This window comes from Mus musculus, chromosome 3 (assembly GCF_000001635.26).
Source record: "Mus musculus strain C57BL/6J chromosome 3, GRCm38.p6 C57BL/6J".
Classification (NCBI taxonomy): Eukaryota; Metazoa; Chordata; class Mammalia; order Rodentia; family Muridae; genus Mus; species Mus musculus.
In genome coordinates, this window is record NC_000069.6 from 122,192,728 (window position 1) to 122,211,276 (window position 18,549).

The window sequence follows — 18,549 nt, forward strand, 5'->3', positions numbered from 1 at the left end:
ACCAAAAGCTTTCTCTGGCCTAAAACCAAAAGACAATCACAAGGTTCTTTCAGATGTATGGGATGATGGAGATGCTGGGTTTTCTCGGCAGCCTCGTCTTTCCCACTGGAAAGGACCACAGCCTTTGTTCTAGGAAGAGAATCATTGTAGCCCTTTAATGACATTGGCTTCTGACCCTACTTTTAAACCTGTTATGTTATGCTAAACCTGTTAACCTTATTTGTCCATATATGATAATCATGAGCTTTTATACCAGGGCCCGGGGATGCCTATGCCCTCATGTTGTGCAGTTAGATCAAGTAGCTAAGGCATGTTTAAATTATTTAAAAGCCCTGTCCGAAGCAACCGGATTGGCAGAAGTTTCACCCACGGTGGCTTTAGGAATAAATCTTATTTACAAGTCGTCACATTCCAGGGAAAGTGTTAAAATACAAATAGCCTTTTTCAGTCAGTAGACTAGCGACTCCTAAAACTCTTCTCCTGCCTCCTTCCAATCTCCATCTAAAGTGTTGCATCTTGGACTGCCTCTTTGTTGTCTTTGTCTGGATGATGATCCAAGTAAACCCAGTGACATCATATAAACGATCATTCAACCATCAGTGGTGGGTTTCAGGTCTTGATTACACAATGCTCAGACGCACAATGCATCTTTTATAGATATCTCATAGATAGCTTTCTGTATTTGGTAACAATGACGTTAGGTTTTGTTTTGCTTTGTTTTTCCCTTTCGCTCTCTCTCTTTTTAAAAAAGATTTATTTATTTTATGTATATGAGTACACTGTAGCTGTCTTCAGACACACCAGAAGAGGGCGTCAGATCACATTGCAGATGATTGTGAGCCACCATGTGCTGGGAATTGAACTCAGGACCTCTGGAAGAGCAGCCAGTGCTCTTAACCACTGAGCCATCTCTCCAGCCCATTTTTTCCTTTCTCAGACCTGGAAATCCAAACCAGAACATAGATGTGATAGCCAGCTGCCTTGCTGCTGACCCACAGCCCAGCCCATAATTGGAAAATTTATGAGGGTGTGGGTGGGTATCTATGTGCACCCAACTAAGTCCATTTTGTTTTTTCTTTTCTTTCTGTATGTGGTTCTGTGTCTTAGAAGCACGCTATAAGCAGTGGTTGCTAACCTGTGAGTCAAGACCTCTTTGTGGGGGTCAAATGACCCTGTCATGGTGATTGCATATCAGATGTCCTGCATATCAGATATTTACATTGCAATTCATAACAGTAGCAAAATTACAGTTATGAAGTAGCAACGAAATAATTTTATGGTTGCGTGTCCCCACAACATGAGGAACTGTATTAAAGGGTCGCAGCATTAGGAAGGTTCTCCACTGCCATAAGTGGACTATGGAAAAGTGATTTTTATCACTGGACTTTGCTCAGGAGCCATGTGGACTCCTGGGCAAACAAATTTAACCCATCTGATCAAACATCCACCTTTGCAGCCACTATGAGGCATGTTGGGTTAGCAGAGAACGTGGGTCCCCTGCCCTACCTCCACACTGTTTCCGATGCTACTCCTCAGTTTCTTCTCTCACAGTGCTTGCCCTGAAATATTTTTGTTATGTTGTGAATGGGGTAGACTCTGAGAAATTCATCAGTAGGCAATATTGTTGTATGACTCTCATAGAGCATGCTTATATAAACCTACTAGGGTAGCCTATAAAGGGCCTAGACTGCTTGGACTGGCCTAGTTTTTCCTAGGTACAGCACGTTACTGCATCAATACTGCAGGTAAATGTAAGACCGGGGTGAGGTGTGTTTGCATAAACAGAAAGGACACTGGGAAAACACAGGCGGAAGCTTTAAGGAGTTCAGCAGGAAGAGAGGCTGCCAAACATGAAGTGTCAGAGAGAGATGAGTGGGTGGGTGAGTGAACTGGGGGTTCAGGACTTCTGCGCTCCTGTAGGCTCTACAGACACCACACATGTAGGGCACACTCATCTTTCTTTCTTATCTATATATTTGTTTATTTATTATTTATTCTTTAATAATAAATCCATCTTATCATACAGTAGCTTTTTCCCACTAAAACCTCTTTTTAAGCCTTCAACTCTTTTTTTTTTTTAAAGTTTTACTTATTTTAGGCACATGAGTACACTGTAGCTGTCTTCAGACACACCAGAAGAGGGCATCAGATCCCATCACAGATGATTGTGGGCCTCCATGTGGTTTCTAGGAATTGAACTCAGGACCTCTGGAAGAACAGTCAGTGCTCTTAACCACTGAGCCATCTCTCCAGCCCTAAACCGTCAACTTTTAAAAACACTGATAAAACTACAAATGCATAGAGTTGCACAAAAATAGTTTCTTTACACCCTTATTCTATAAGCTTTTATTTTCCTACTTAAAAAAAAAAAAAAAAAAAAAAAAAAAAAAAAAACGGAACCAGGCTCTCCTGTAGTCCAGGATAGCCTCAGACTCAATATGAAGTCACTAATACTCTTGAACTCCTGATCCTTCTGTTTCTGTCCCCCCCGGTTGCTGGGATTACTGGCATAAACTACCATAGCCAACTAAACTTTTTATTCTTTCACTATTTTACTTTTAAAAATTTTTTGTTCAAAAATCAAAATACAAGCCTGGAGCTCCACGGGGGTAGACTTCCAGAGTTCTTGACCTCCACAGTTCTTCTCACCAGAGAGACTTCTGGGTAATAACTCACAGGGAGCTGTCACCTCCTAGGACAGCAATGCCTTCTGCTGGAATCTCTCCTGAAGGCCTTGCCTGACGCTCTAATTGGGGAGCGTCAATAGATGCAGCAGGAGCATCCTGACGGGCTCTCCTCCCAAGATGCTCTCTGGAAGTGCCGTGCCAGTGAAGCAGAGAAGCATTGCTTAGGGAAACATCTTTCAAGGTTTTCCTCTCTGTTGATAATGTTGCCACACACCTCACCCCTTTACTGGCAATGTGCTTGCATCACAATTCTGAAATATTTTTCCTCCAAACACCACTCTCTGCTGTGAGCAAGCCATTGCTGTAACGTGAAAACACCGAAAGACACCATGGCACCCGGTGAAGCTTTGCTTCCCGTGACCCCTATTTCCCTGCCACAGATCTTAAACAGACAACACACCTTGAGCATTCCTTCCAACTCATGAAAATTTTTGGTCTTGGGATCACCATATTTCCAAACTTTTGGGGTTCATTGAGGGCTGCAGAAACTTCTGCTGGATTCTGCGACCCTTCTTGGCCTCAACTCCTTTTGACTGGTCTTTGACTCCTTTAGTTTCTATTTTCTTATCTCTTCTTCATCCTCCCGTCCCTCTTCTTGTGCCAACAACTCTTCATTAGCCACTTCCTTGGGAGCTCCTAGATGTCACCCTCAGCCATGCCTAGGTCAAGTTTGCTGATAGAATTTTGCAAGCCCCTCATTCTTGGTGAGCCATTTAAAACCATGGGCAAAACGCTTGTCTTCTTTCAGATGCCATCCTTATACTCCTTGATGATAGCACCTCGAATCCAAGTAAGTTTCCATCCATTCGTGGATGTTTTAATCCCCCAAGAATGCATCTGTGTCTTTACAAGCAATGGCTTGGGCAAAGCAGAGAGTGGTATTTGAGGGGGTGGAAGGGGTATAACTTTGATATTGTGATGTGAGTTCCAGCAAAGGGACAAAGTGTGGGGTCATTTTTTTATTTCTTATTTTTAGTATAGAATAGAGTTTATGTAGGGCATGAGAAGGGAAGTTGATGGGGTAGTAGAGACAGAAAGGCAGAAAGAGGGAGGGAGAGAGACGGAGGGGAAGGGAGGGAAGGAGGGAGAGCGGGAGAGAGAGAGCCATGAGCATGTGGAGGGGGGGAGGGGAAAAGGGATAGGGGGAAGAGGATAAGGGAGCAAAGGAAGAGGAGAAGAGGAAGTGTGGGGACATTATTAACATCGGAGAGATCTTTTTCTAGGCAATGCTTCTCTACTTTGCTGGCATGGCCATTCAAGAGAGCATCATGGGAAAAGAGCTGAGTTACCAAGACTTGCTATTCCTGCTGCACACTGGCAGTGGATCACAAGAGGTTTCAACCTGTAGCCTGTAGCCTGCATCAGTGCTCTCAAGCCAGACTGTATTCTGTCTTTGGAAGCTTTAAACCCAGCACTGACAATGCCCTCCTAAAGGTGAAAGTCCCATCAGGCATTCATTTCCAAAACAGAACACGTTAAATGTTTGCTCTAGTAAATCATTTTCCCCTGAAGTCACCTAACCCAGAGTTTCCAAGTTTAACTGTCTTCATGTTGGTATTCAGAGACTTGACATTCTGTGCATATTACATAGTGAATAATTCTTTTTTTTTTTAACCTCATAATTCACTCAGAGTTAATAGTAACCCAGCCTCATTGCTTGGCCTTCTCTTTCAACGGTGAGCTCATCCTCTGTGCTTTGGTTCTGGTTACCATGGTGCTTCTGTGCCTGGTCTTTAGTCCCGATCACTGGGAGCCTCTCCTTAAGTGATAGAGGCCATGGTGGGATTTCCCTCAGTCCTGTTGCCTTCTGTGAAGCAGATCCGTTAATGGTTCCCATTTTTCTTACTGGTTTTTCATCAAGACAATAACTTGGATGGAATGGAACATGACTGACTGGCACTCAGTAACCATTTCTGATTTCCCAGCTCCGTAGTCCTTACTGCTTTTAATTCTCCTTCCAAGTCTATCCTTCCTCTTGCTCTCTTGATGGTGATTAAAGAGTAAATCAGGCACGGTGGGAACATTGCGATCCAGAGATCTGCAACAGAGGAGACATGGAAGACTGCCGCCGAGCTAACGTAGCCTACTGTTTTACAGGAAGCTTTTTTTATTTTCTGATGTAGAACAGCATCAGCAAAAACAACAATAAAAAGGATATTACACCACATGCATGAATCAGTCATGCCGTCATTTATTATCATTCTCAGGTATTAGTACATTACGTAATTGTGGTTCTCTGTTTTTATTTGATGGGCCCAGAGTTGAGGTGTTTGTAGCAGCATCACCATAAATATGTAAGTAATGTTTTCTGCTGCAATCTTAGACTTACTATGAGATCACTGGGTGCCAAGGGTTTTCCAGCTCCAGTCTAGTCTTCCCAGACCATCATATACATGGCCTATCACTGACTAAAGTGCCAGTTTGTGTGTATGATTGCATTTGCCATAATCAGAGCACACAGCTGTCCACAGTCAAAACTAGTACCAACCTTGAAAAGAAGAAGGTGTGTTAGACTCCGTCAGTAGGGGAATAGTCTTCATTTTTACTTTATTTTACTTTGGTTGTTTTGCAGATGCTGTGAGATAGAATTTTACTATGTAGCTTAGGTTGTCCTGGAACCCACTATATAGCCCCAGCTGGCCTCCACCTTGAGGCAATCCTCCTGTCTCAGCCTCCCTGATATGTTATATTCAAGCTTGAGAATCTTGAAGATTTGTATACCACCATCCTTTGTTAAATAATGGTCTGTATGATTAAGATGGTAAAAAATATGACTGGACGTGGTGATGTATGCCTTTAATCCCAGCACTTGGGAGGCAGAGGCAGGCAGATCTCTGTGAGTTTGAGTCCATCTGGTCTACAGGAGAGAGAGAGAGAGAGAGAGAGAGAGAGAGAGAGAGAGAGAGAGAGAGAGAGTTAGTTCCAGGACAGCTGGGGCTACACAGAGAAACTCTATCTTGAAAAAAGACCAAACGAACAAAAATAGGAAAAATGTGAAGAAAACATATAGAATCATTAATTTGGTATTATAAATCCATGTATACCCCATCCTGAAATCAAATGAATTCATTCTGACAATTGAGAGAAACTGGTGCTGATGCACAGGGTTTTGACCAGTCTCTCAAAACCGAGGAGCAAATGACACATTGCCCTTATCCCAAAGCTGCCTTCTCATGTAGCAAAATATAACTTAGAAATACCCAGACAAACTGTAACCTAATTTGAGAATACATTCTTTAACAAGTAGCTAAGTCTTGGCCAATCATAGCAGATGAACCATCATAGAATGCAAACCAATAAATCAGCTGCTGACAAGATTCCAAGCAGGATCTTTCTATATGTCACTTCTGTTTCCTGCCAAATTGTTGAGTAGAACTCTCCAAACTGCCTTTATCCCGAGAGATATCTGATAACAAATGGATCTTTCATTCTGCACAAAGTGATGCTCTTAAATGTAACATGTCTAAGGTTTTTTTTTTTTTTCTTAATGAGCTGCCTAGCTTGTTCAAGTCCAACAGAGCAAGCTGAAGTTGCTGCATTCAAAACACACTGCCCTACAGCATACCATAGAGATCTTGGGAACATCCAGCGTTCCTAGTGCACACTTGGAGCTGGCTCCTCCCTGGCCCGTTTAGAGAACTTTGCCTGGACACTATAAGCAAGATCACCAGGTCTGATGACCAGCTGGGCCTTGTCAGATATATCAGCAGAGAGACTGTTTACAAACAGAATGGAAACGCGTCTAGTACCCACCAAAGCTATAAGCAGCTCTCTAGGCGTCCAACTACTCTTTGGATGGCATCCAAGGATCAACGGTCAGATGTTGCATAACGTAGCACGTGATCTACCAGCAGTGCACACATATACAATCACCCTTTGGCAACAGGCCTTGGCTTTCATAACCACATTCTTGGATTTTCTGGTGAATTGTTCAAACAGCCACCATAAATGAATGTCTGTGCCTGATGATCCTATTTTGCTATGGAAAAGTGAGTTGGCTAGTTGAAGGTGCTCAGACAAATGTAAATGGAGATAGCTGGCCCTGGCCGTTACAAAACCAGGTAAAGACAAAAGGATTTGGAAATTGCCAAAGAACACATCTATATGGTTAAGGATTTTTTTTCAATAGTTAGCATTTTCAGCAATATTTAACATGCTCTCAAGAAACAATATAAGCTACTAATTAGAACCAGCAAAAATATGCACACACACACACACACACACACACACACACTCACTAACCTGAGGGCAAAAGGAAACTTAATGCCAGAGCCACGGTCAGACTCAGGTCCTAACAGCCCCAGGCCTGTCTCCAGCCCACATTCACACTTTACTCTCCTTTAATGAGAAAGAATGGCAGAAACAGGCAGCAATTGAAGGAGGGCCAACACTACATGTGCTTACTAGTCAGGCTCTGCACAAAAGCATGGCATTCCTTCAACAGCAAGGGAGCGGGGAGGCTGGAACAGTGGCAGCGCTCACAAAGCTGGGAAGAAACAAACATTGGGACTGGCTGGGTAGGGTAGGATGAATAACAAAGCTGAAATGATACTGAACCGGGTACCAAGGGCAGGTACATCTGCTTTCATGGGGTCCCGAGACATCATAATTCCACCAGAAATCCATGGAGTATGCATTGTCTCGGTTGACCTTTGCATGATGTGAAAAGACAAGAAGATACAGGCCAAGATGGAAGAACAAGACAAAAAGATCCACAAAAGCTTTGAGAGACTTGAGACTCTTGGAGTTAACTAAGAATGCCCGTGCCTCTGGGAGCAGATTCGGCCAACTCAGAGAGGGCAGGCATAGGCTTTGTCCAGCTAAGATCCAAAGGTCTGATAAATAAAACAGGAGGTGGTGCTTAGGGCAAGGTCAGAGAGATGTTTCCTCTCAGGGCTCTTGCAGACCCCAGAAAGGCTTGAAGCCTTATGAGTGTTACTATGGCTTCACACCAACGAATTCACTGGCCTGCCATTACATGATTCGACTTCATTTCAAGAAAGCAACGGAGAAAAAAAGAACTGTTTATGGTCAGTCAGAGCAGCAAGAAGGGTGGTGGCCGCTTTGTAAATGATCAATAGCAAGTCAGAGAGAGGAGGCTGGGATTGTTTTGTTGTTGCTGTTGTTGTTGTTTGTTGTTTGTTTTTTTCCCAAGAGACTCTTAACCTACATGCCTTCCTACCCAGAGAGATGTGTTGCCAGGAACACTCACCCAGATCTTCAGGTTAATTGACAGCCCCAAACAAGGCCTTCTTTATAACCCTCATTAGGAGTTCTGCTGAGTTCGCCCAGGGGCCCTGCAGAGCAGTGCCGGCCCTGCCTTGTTCATTTCTTCACCGTTCTTGGCCCAAATTTTGTCTGAGCCCCGACTCTTGGTGATGGTGTTTTATGTAACCATGGCTGCTCACTGCTTCAGAACTTGGTATGATTAATGGTCGTAGGAACACTGCCCCCTTGGCAAAAAAAAAAAAACAAAAAATAAACAAACAAAAAAACAAAACAAAACAAAAAACCCCAAACCAAACAAACAAACAAAACAAAAACAAAGTCTTCACAACTCTCACCTTGAAGGGAATAAAAGATTTTATTCTGGAGCCAAATATAAGTGATCTCCGCCCAGGATCAGGCTTCTCAGATACCGTGTTCCACAGTGGAAGAGGTTTCTTGGGAGATGTTATTCATTAGTTACAGATCAAAGTCATAAATCAAAGGACTTTCAGAATATATGAGTGGGGCCCACGGGTAGGTAGAGCACAGCAAGTGGGGAAACTGTTCGATTGCAGACACCATCTGATAACATTCTTAGCTTGTGGACTGTGGAAAGCAAAGCGCTAGTTTCCTAGGAATACATTTTGAAGACTTCGACAGTCACAAGGATGCTAAGTCTGATGTAGAGGTGGACAGTGGAAGGATTTAAAGTGGCCCAAGATACTGTGGCTCTGGCCTGCAACTTTCCACTTCTGACCAAGCAGCATACCTCCTGAAGCCTGCCAGTTTGTCTGTCTATCTACAAGACCCTCCACCACCCCCTTCCTCCTCACTCTCTCTTGCTATTATTCTTTTGTTCTTAACAACTGGCTTAACTACCATTTCCTTTGGATGAGGCATGCTTCTATATTTATTTCAAGATGGTACTCACACAAAATCAATTAGGTTTCTCTCTGTCTCTGTCTGTCTGTCTCTCTGCCTCTCTCTCTCTGTCTCTCTCTCTCTCTGTCTCTCTGTCTCTGTCTCTCTCTCTTTGTCTCTCTCTCTCTCTTTGTCTCTCTCTCTCTCTCTCTCTCTTTGTCTCTCTCTCTTTCCCATTGGGCTACAAGCCACAGAAGGGACTCTACTCTTTTCCATAATAAAGAAGTTTAGTCCTTTGGCCTCAGAGAATCTTTTTGTAGCTTTTCCCCTCCCCCATCCCACCCCACCCTCATCCCTCTAAGAACTTTAATTCACAGTGCTTTTACTAGTGTTGATCAGACCCCTGCTTTCTGTCAACCATTGGTTCTGAGTATGGCTTTATTGCTAATAACACCTCTATTTGTAATGTATTCCAAACATTATGTTCAGCTTAATCTCCAGAAACTGTACGTGGCTTTTCCAATAGCTTGTGTTTATTTCTTGTGTATTAGTGTCTTGTCTTTTAGAGACCAGAATTTGAGATCACAAAGCTCTGGGGCCTCTAACAAGATCTTGATTCATCCGTACCTCTCGCTAAGCTCTTACTCAGGGCCAAGAAGCAGAAAGACATGGTTTTCATTCTGTGGGGCGTAAAGTCCAGCCGGAGAAGGAAGGAAGGATGGACCAAATGGTTATGATTCCCTGTGTGTGTAAGGGGTAAGTGGAGAAGACACACCTAATCTAGAGGAAATGGATAGCTAAGCCTGTTATTAAAAACAAAAGACTAACAAGAGGGGGGGGGGGACTGGGCGATGGCACGGAAGCTGTTTTAAACCACAAGAGTAAGAAAGACGCTCAGACAAGTTTTCTGAGGTGCATCGTGTGGCTAGACACAGAGACATGGGTTTCACCGGTGCCTCCAGCAAACAGAGGAGAGGGTGACAAAGATCCACACCCTGCTAGGCTCTGAGTACTGTGCTCTGCAGCCAGGCTTTATCCTCCAGTGCACTTTACTTCTCAAACTGTGTTGAATGGCTGGGCAGTAACTTTCCAAACACAGCTGTAGGTAGCATGATCAGATCTGTTTCAGAAAAGTCACTCTGGCAGGAAGTTCCCTGAGTCCCTGCTTGCTCAGCAAGAGGCCCTAATCCTTTGATAATCCTCCCATAACCCTCTGTGGCTCCAGGGCAGCAAGGTTTAGGACTGCCTCTGAAAGGAAATCTGCTAACAAGAGGCCTCTGAGAAGTGGTCTTGAACTATTCTTTTTAGATCTTTTATATTCCAAATATAAATGTAATAGGTATGCAATAGGTATGCAGTGAAGGTTGCTGGTTGGGAGAGCTTTGACACTGGATCCTCTGAAGGGGATTCTGTATTCTGGAGGATGGACTCTGCTGAAGCACAGAGTCTGGAGCGGATGGAGCGGTCTGGGCTGCGGGAGCTCCTAGCAGGACAGAACCTACACTTGTTAACACACGTCCAGGGGATGTTTGGGTGCAGGCCACAGTGCTGTTTACCCTGAAATACCAATTCTACCATGCTAGAGAGCCGAACCCACTTGGATTAATGTAGTCTAGGTTCTTGCCATCAATGATTAAATATACTGATAAATATTTTGTATTAGCCAATACAACCAAGCCTGTACGTCCACTTTTTGAAACTGCATACCAGAAGTTTTTAACCCTTTGCCACATCACTTATTTTTAAATTTCACACCAGAGAACGATGTGATCAAGTTACCAAATAGAAGGGAAAACAAAACAAAACAAAACAAAACAACACCTCATAATGTTTTAAGTAAGTTACAGTTTTGTGTTTGGCTACATTTATAGCTATCTGTGGCTACATGCAGTCCATGGGCCACAGTATGGACATGCCTATACCATGGAGTTTTACAAACCTGGTCATCCCATCAGTAAGATCTTACTCGATCTCCCAACCTTCAGCCACTTCAAGTTCCAGGACTTCTGATGCTCAGAGCTCAGCCTCATGTGACTCTCCCACAGTAGGTCCCACCTCTTCTGAAGGTGGGCAGAACTTTGATTTTATTTATTTTATATATGTGAGTACACCATCGCTGCACACCGTCGCTGTCCTCAGACACACCAGAAGAGGGCATCAGATCCCATTACAGATGGTTGTGAGCCACCATGTGGTTGCTGGGAATTGAACAATTTTGTGTAAAGAGACAGAAGGCAGAAGAGATAGGCGTCTGACCTTTAGCAGACAGGACTGTGTTTATTATTGTTCATAGAGCGGGGCAGTCTCTCTCCCTTGGGAAACTGAGGAGTCAGTCAGAGGGAAAAGCTGGTTGTGACTCGCTATAGTGGTGGGGTGAGGGTTTAGGAATGAAGTTGTTGCAATGTAATTCTGTCCTGCTGTCTCCAACCCACATCTCTCACCTTCCTAAAGTTATTTGCTGGAAGCAAGATAGTCTGTCCCAGCAGACTGCCTTTCCTAGGATGACAAAGCTGAGTGTCTGTGGTTCTGTAGGGATCCTGTTTTATGACTGAAGCACGCTGTCACCCTGAACTCGGGGAGTAGGGCTGGAATAATCAAGAGGCCGAGCTGAGACTCTGGTTTCTTTCCTCTTTCTCGATTTTAGGATTTGTTTATCTATTTATTTAAAGTCACCTGGCAAGGTGACCTACAAGTTTGATCCCGGCTCAGGAGGCAGAAACAGAAGGATCTCTGTGACAGCCTGGTCTACATCGTAAGTTCCAGAAAAGCTAGGGTTACACACACACACACACACACACACACACAGAGAGAGAGAGAGAGAGAGAGAGAGAGAGAGAGAGAGCTCAGTTTTGCTAAAGCAGACACAAGTGAAAGGATGTTTTGTTAGAGCAGACAAGTGAAAGGATGCATGATGTTAAGATAGCGCATGACACTAGATGATGGTATTGCCATTCCCTAACAGAGGGCTCGGGCCTATTGGCAGAGCGATGTCAGCTAAGACAGACTCACATGGAGTTTTGCTAAGACGGACTCATGTGCTGAGGCAGGACACGTGGCAAGACTGGTGGAGGACACGTGATGTTTGGACGGAGTTTAAATAGGACTCAGTGGACAGCGAGTCTTGGTCTCTCACATTTGCAGGTCTCTGCTTTGTTGAGACAGGCACAGCAAAGACCTCTCCCTGGTGTCCCTGGTGGTCCTAGTTCCTCCTGCTGAATCCTGCCAATTCCGCTGAGGCCTGGCTGGTTTTGCTAGGTTGTGCCACCACTGCTGAGTGCTGTGGGCTACCCCGACACTACAGAATCAGACTATTCATATATTCCTGACATATTTTCAAGTGGATCGAGCTGCCACTGCTGACTCCTGTGAACTGAACTGCTGATTTCCTGACAACACAGAAGGGGTTTGCTCCAAAGAACAATTTCTAAACAGGTCCACTTCCCCCATAATCCTTTATTTTCTACTACCTCTGGTGGGTGTTGGGCTAGAAAAGAAGTTAAAGCATCTAAGATCCATCATTACAAGTAGGATCTGAAAAACCTAAAGCTACACTCATGTTATTGCTGTTTGAGTCTTATGGGGCTAGCTCGACACAGTGTGTGACCACAGGCAGAATTTCTCCTGGCCACATGCTCCTCTATCCTGGTCCATCCTCCTCTATCCATCTTCTCTCTCCTCCTGGGTGACCTCTCTCAAGACCTCGCTCTTGATTGTAAGTTTCTCTTTCCTTTCCTTTCCGCCCAGTCACAAGCCCCAGCCATTTACTGACCAATCGGGATTACTGGGGAGCATCACAGTACGTAGGTGATACAGTGCTCCAAGATCAGATTGCAATTTGGAGAGGGGCACAAAACTCAGCTTCCGAATACACAACACACAAGACAAACCCCAACAATTCCTTCTGAGCATAAGTATAAAAAGGAATTTTTTCAAGTGTTTAGAAAGCAAGTGGATGAATCTGGAAGGATGGTTCCACGGTTAGGAGCGTTTGTTGCTCTCCTAAGGACTTTGGTTCCCAGCACCCATAATAGGCAGCTCACACTGCTTGCAACTCCAGTTCCTGGAGACCCAATGTCCTTTTCATGCCTTCATAGACACTGTGTATACAAATTGTGTGTGTGTGTGTGTATGTGTGTATATATATATGTATATGTATGTATATATAGATACATATACATACATACATACATACATACATACATACAAACATATATGTAAATATCCTGCATTACAGGGCAAAAGTTCACAAAAGTCCCCACTTTTTATAACCAAGCAATTCTAAACTGGGTAGGAACCACTTTCTTCTGACATGAAGGAACCATGAATCCATTGGCCAAAGTTTGGGCCTTACTTGGGCCATTGTCTTCTAATTCCCAGCCCCATGGTACTGGGATATGTCAGTAGCCTAGAGCCCGAGTCCCTGTGAAAGCAAGCATGTTTATTAGCTCCAACGTCTCTCAGCGAAGCATGAAGAGGGCATGTGTCGGCATCTCCTGTCTGCTTCTATTACCTCTGCCACTCATTTTCTTCTTGAATGCATACTGCTCCCCACCCCAGTATCTTGAGGTTCTTGCCTGAGAATACGAGCATCTACTTTCAAAAGAATTCCCTCACGTACCTTCCTCACCAGTTTGTAGGAAGACCAGATCCTGGTCACACAGACAGGATTCGGGTCTTTTCATGGCACTCTTTACCCACCACCTCAGAGTTCTCGCTGCCTTTGACTAGACAATGAAGAACTCAATGGTAAAAAAGGTAACACAGAACCCTCTTCAAAGACGGCCCCAATCCCCTGATCACACAGGCAGCACAAAGCTCAACTTCCCCCACGGACAACCTTATGGTCTCCTTCCAGCTGAATGCACCAGCTTATCGATCCGGCAAAGCTCATCCCAGGCCCTGGGGTGAGTTGGCAGGAGCTCTCTGCCTTGGCAAGCTGTTGCTTACTCATAGCCGGTTGCAATAGTTACACTTTAATCTCATTTAAAAAAAAAATCCCTGTAGCCTAGGGCTGAGGGCAGGAATATCAGGAGGCTGGGAGCAGCGTCCAGGCATGTGACAAAGGGTGGCATCTGGAATGAAAGGCAGGTCCTCAGTTGTCCAGGCCAGCACTGGGGCCAATGAACTTTGTTGTTCTGTTTGGATTGGCTTCAGTTTTTTGTGTTTAGAAAAACCTAAAGTTTCTAGATGGAGCTGGTGTCTGGGTAAGTGAAGATTAACGACCCAAATGTTAAGTTAGGGTCCTCGGATAAAGTTTCCCTGGCTTGGTTAATAAATAAGCCAGTGATTATGCTGCTCTGGCACATTCTATTCCATAGCCCACAAAGAATCTTCCTTATCGCCAGCAGACACAAAGACTAGATTAGTAACTCCAGTCTCTGTCCAACATCATTGTAACTGTGTCTGCTCTACAGAGTGCATAGCAAGGCCACTCTCAGCTCCATCCAGGGTCACCATGGGAATAGCACAGAGACTCAGAGGCATAGGTAGGCTCCTGGAGCCCTGACATATGGACTGGCCCAGGAGGGTCTGGGTGTGTCTGCCACTGTGTCTACCCCATGCCCACTGCCATACATTTCTTTTTTTTTTTTTTAAAGATGTATTTATTTAATGTATATGAGTACACTGTAGCTGTCTTCAGACACACCAGAAGAGGGCATCAGATATCATTACAGATGGTTGTGAGCCACCATGTGGTTACTGGGAATTGAACTCAGGACCTCTGGAAGAGCACGCAGCCAGTGCTCTTAACTGCTGAGCCATCTCTCCAGCCCCACATACATTTCTTCTGTTACCCCACACCGTAAAATCGCTATTTGTGGCATATGTCTGTGACATATGGGAAACTTATAGCTCAGAAACATTAGGTAATAAAAATAAATTGAAGCTGGGCGTGATGGCACACGCCTATAATCCCAGCACTCAGGAGGCAGAGGCAGGCGGATTTCTGAGTTTGAGGCCATTGTAGTCTAAAGAGTGAGTTCCATGACAACCAGGGCCATATAGAAAAATCATGTCTCTAAAACCAAACCAACCAAACAGACAAACAAAAACAAAACAAAACAAAACAAACACTCCCAAAAAACAACCAAAAAAACAAAAAACAAAAAACAAAAAACCAAACTCCCCAAAACAAACAACAAATAAAATAAAATAAAATAAAATAAAATAAAATAAAATAAAATAAACAAGTAAAAGCAAATTGGCAGAAGCAGAGGTCCCAAGTCCCATGGCCTAATGCCAGAGACTGAGTTTGCACAGATCACAAAGGCATTTTCCCACAGAGAGATCAGTGAGTGGCGGGGTTATTTTGTGAAGTTCAATAAGTCAAGGAGAAGGATGGAAAGGGGCCATGGGAAGGGGAGAAGGCAGGACCCTATGGAAGCTGCGAGGCATCTAGTCTGTGTGTTGACATCTATCGGAGCGCCTACAAATGTGCCGTGACCTACAGCCAGGCCCTGGCACTCGGAGAGGGCAGCAGAGGCAGCAGGTGCCCCCCCACCCCTGCAGTTCTTCTTGGCCAGCCCTTGTAGACATGTTTTCTGATATCTGGGGCATGGAGAACTGGGCCAATTCATGATCCTTATGCTATAAAAGCTCTTTAGACTCAAAATCCTTTCAAAAGAGAAGCTGATCTTTCCTTGTGTTTTGAATGGTTAGATCATGCTACAAATTTTATTTTGTCACTCTTGCAGAGATTTTTTTTTAATAAACTTCTTTTACAAAGCAAATATATTTTCTCTTAAAAGTACAGTGTTTGGAGTGACTTATTCAAGATTCAAAAAAGCAAATCCCAAGTGTTTCAGTTACAACCAAGCATTCCAACCGGGAAGCTAGAGCCTTGTGGTTGAACATAAAGCCCACACAATCAGCCCTCCAGACAGCAGGACTCTCGGTTCCTCCCAGGTCAGCAGCTCAGAAACTGTCCTTCTAAAATCTCTGCCCAATTTCATATCCTGTCTCTGTGTCAGGCCCATATTCTCCTGGGGTGGCCAGCGCTCCATTCACTCTCCCAGGGAATATGCATTCAGGCTTGCTAAGTGCCAAGCAAATCTCCCCACTGGGATGGTAAGGTCTGTGAAAGCTCTTTGCCGTGGAAAGGCATCTGGTTTGACACGACAGACTCTGGAGACATTACCTGGTTCACAGTCCCAGCTTGTTAGATATAAGGCCCTGGGAATACCGTTCTGTAGCTTAGTCTAGAGGTGGCAGCAGTACCTTTCTCGAAGTGATGAAAACCTAGAAGTGGCCCAGCCTCTGTTGGGAGAAGTGCATGAGTGTAATGCAGATGGCTCTCCTTACAGCAAGGCGCGAGGAGCTGGGCCCCCACATGGCAAGAACCTTCAGGAAGCCCCTGAAGCCTTTCCCAAGGGAATGCTTGGTTTACTTTTGCCTTGTGTTTGTGTTCTTGGCTTTGCTGTCAGAAGTCTTTACTTTCACTTTGTCTGAGACAGCCATCTCCCCCGGCATCAGAAAGAGAAAGCTCAGACTCTGGTCCACTCTTGTTTGTTTCTGAGGATTGTGGAAACAGAACAGATCATGACTCAGATAATGCGGCTGAGTCAACACAAGGCCCTTGTCTGGGTACATCAGCTAAGGTCCCGATGTTCTCTTCCAATGGGAACTTAGTTCGAACAACAATTTTCCCACCAACCTGTTCCCCAAAAAAAATGTTAGATGGCTATCAAAAAGTTAGCGAGGTCTCGCTGGACCATTGGCCCCAAACCCTGATAGGAGCATCAGACATGAGCCAAGCAAGGATGAGGAACTGACTCAGGTTCCGAATTTGCTGACACCACTGGGCATTAGGAGATGACCTCTTGATTAGGATATGGGAGATGCTAGATGCTAATAATTAAATCAGACTTTCCTTGGTATGTAGTCTATCACTTCTTTATATTGTAACCACAATCGCTAACAACCACCATCCCTTGGTTTTACACCAACGCTGCGTTAGCTATTAACTAGCTTGTTGAAGCTGTATTTCCACTTTCTCCATACAGTTCATGGGCTACAGGAAACCACAGAGACCAAGGAGAAGGAAGGGAAAAGTACAGTGTGTCCACTGTTGTCAGACGTAGAAGTTCTTAAAAGAGTTGTATGTGGAAAACAAGGAAACGAGAAAATGAATGTGAGACCTTTTCAGCTGTGAGAACACAGATGCATAAATAAAGGTGGCCTTAGCTGTCTCAGTGCCAGCGTGACCTGTGCCTCTTGGTCAAAGTCTTCTTTCCTGTACCACACGACCTCCCTCAGGTTCTGAACCCTGCTGGGGCTGGACCTCGGCAGGAACCACAGGAGCTCCCAGATGTAAAGCGCATCGGTGGTTATGGCGAGCACTAAGTTCTGTGTAGAAGTCACTTGTAGGGTAATCTCGACACAACACACGTTAGCGGGAATGAGCAGGACTAACACAATAAAGAATAAGCACTTCTCCTAACAGTAAATGCAAGCCCTTTTAGGAAAACACAGAGAGGCGTGTGAAACCCAGGAGGTTTTCCAAAGACTCACATCCTAAATGGGAATTTTAAAAAATCAGTTAATAATAGGAAGGGAAATGTTAGGGTAGGGAGAAAAATGATGTTCCAGATGACTTGCAAAGACACAGGAAAGAATGCTTGCTTTCGGGGCTGGGGAGATGGCTCAGTGGTTAAGAGCGCTGACCTCTCTTCCGAAGGTCCCAAGTTCAAATCCCAGGAACCACATTGTGGCTCACAACCATCCGTAATGAAATCTGATGCCCTCTTCTAAATAAATCTTAAAAAAAAAAAAAAAAAAAGAATGCTTGCTTTCTATGATGTGTCCGTATAAATCGCAAATCACTGAGAACCGTGACTACAGAATTTGCAATGTGCCTTCTGTCTTTGTTTGCTTGGCATTGTGACTAAAACGCCTTAGAAAACAATTTAAAAGGAGGAAAGATTTGCCTTATGATTTCAGAAGGTTCAGTCCAAAGGAACAAGACACCCACAAAGGCCTTCCCCTGGCCACTTACTTCCTCCTGCTAACCTCCACCTCCCCAAATGACCACAGCCTTCCAAAACAGTACCCCAGCTCAGAACCCAAGCCTGTGGAAGACATTCCAACCATGACACGGTATTCACTGAATCATTAATCTATAATTCCAGAGACGTTAGACTCATATGTCAAAGGTCAAGTCTAAACTACATTCATCTCCTGCAAGGTCAAAATGGCTCACACATTTTCTTTTGTCTGTAGTGGCAAACGAGCATGCACGCTTCTCTGAGCAGTAGCCTAATCTACTGGTTTCTTGGATATCTTTGCTACAGGCTCCCTGGGACACAGTATGGTTGATGCTTTTCACCCCATGCCCCCAGCACAATGCGCTACACATAGAAGCTGCCCAATAATGTGCTAAGTTTTAGCCTGCTGGCCAAATTTCATTTTTTTTAAAGAACAATTGTTTTCACGGCAAATGTTCAGATGGATCCTGCCAACCCACACTGTTTCTCTCGCCATTAAACTCACAAAAGGCAAGTTCGGGCCTGGCTCCAACCTACGACAGTCTGCTGATGATGATTTCAAGATGAAGTCTGCTGATCTCCAAGGTGAAGTCACCACAGAGTTGTGTAGGACCAGCCAGCAAATCTCAGCTCGAACAGAGTAAACGTCAGAAGGACAGCAAGCAAAGTGGACTGTGCACATCGGGAGTGTGCATCCAGAGATCTCAGGGAACCAGCTGGCTCTGTGATTAAAAGTCAAGTTTTAGAGACACTAAAGGGTTAAGAAAAGTTTCCCAGTAAGTAATAATTTTTCTTAGAAGGCCAATAAA

At 44.3% G+C, this 18,549-nt stretch overlaps 1 long non-coding RNA gene across 1 annotated transcript in view; it reads right to left on the reverse strand.

The window, feature by feature from the left end:
- Window positions 1-4,678: 4,678 nt before the first annotated feature.
- The window catches only part of Gm46822, a 48,101-nt gene continuing 34,230 nt past the window's right edge, over window positions 4,679-18,549 (reverse strand). The window contains exons 5-6 of the long non-coding RNA XR_001783970.1: window positions 18,246-18,462; window positions 4,679-4,725 (exon numbers count right to left, since the gene is read on the reverse strand). This is a non-coding gene — a long non-coding RNA (predicted gene, 46822). The remainder of the gene's footprint in view (window positions 4,726-18,245; window positions 18,463-18,549) is intronic.